This window comes from Alligator sinensis, unplaced genomic scaffold, assembly GCF_000455745.1.
Source record: "Alligator sinensis unplaced genomic scaffold, ASM45574v1 scaffold50_1, whole genome shotgun sequence".
Taxonomy (NCBI): Eukaryota; Metazoa; Chordata; order Crocodylia; family Alligatoridae; genus Alligator; species Alligator sinensis.
Genome location: NW_005842059.1, coordinates 1,047,506 through 1,048,105, shown reverse-complemented (window position 1 = coordinate 1,048,105; position 600 = coordinate 1,047,506).

Here is a 600-nt window from a genome sequence, read left to right as displayed (position 1 = left end):
CTGACCTGGGATAAAACGCTGTTCTCTGGGGGCCAACGTGACACCTGTCCCCGGAGGCGGAGGAGAGCTGAGCCCTGCAGTGATTTTGGACCAGTCCCTCGGTCGCCCTGGCCCAGCTGCAGGTGGGAAAGGCTGGGATCAGCGTCCCCGTTTGTCACAGGCTGGGCCTCCAGCAAGGCAGGTCGACGGCTGCCCGGGGGGAGGCTCAGCGCCAGGGTGGTGAGGGTCACTCCAGGGGGGCCTGAGCAGCACCCCGTCCAGGGCCGTGAGGGCCGTCCAGTGCTGTGAGGACCGCTCCAGTGCTGAGGGTCACTCCACGGGTGCGAGGGTCACTCCAGGGGTGTGAGGGCCAGTCCCAAGAGTGTGAGGGTCAGTCGCAGGGGTGCGATGGTCACTCCAGGGGTGTGAGGGTCAGTCGCAGGGGTGCGATGGTCACTCTAGGGGTGTGAGGGTCACTCCAGGGGTGTGAGGGTCAACCCCAGGGGAAGCTCAGGCCCGTGGGCGGGGCGCTGGCGGGAGGGGCGGGGCCAGGTACGTGGGCGGATCGCTGGCGGGCGGGGCGTGGCGTGGCCAGGCACGTGGGCGGGGCGTGGCGATGTC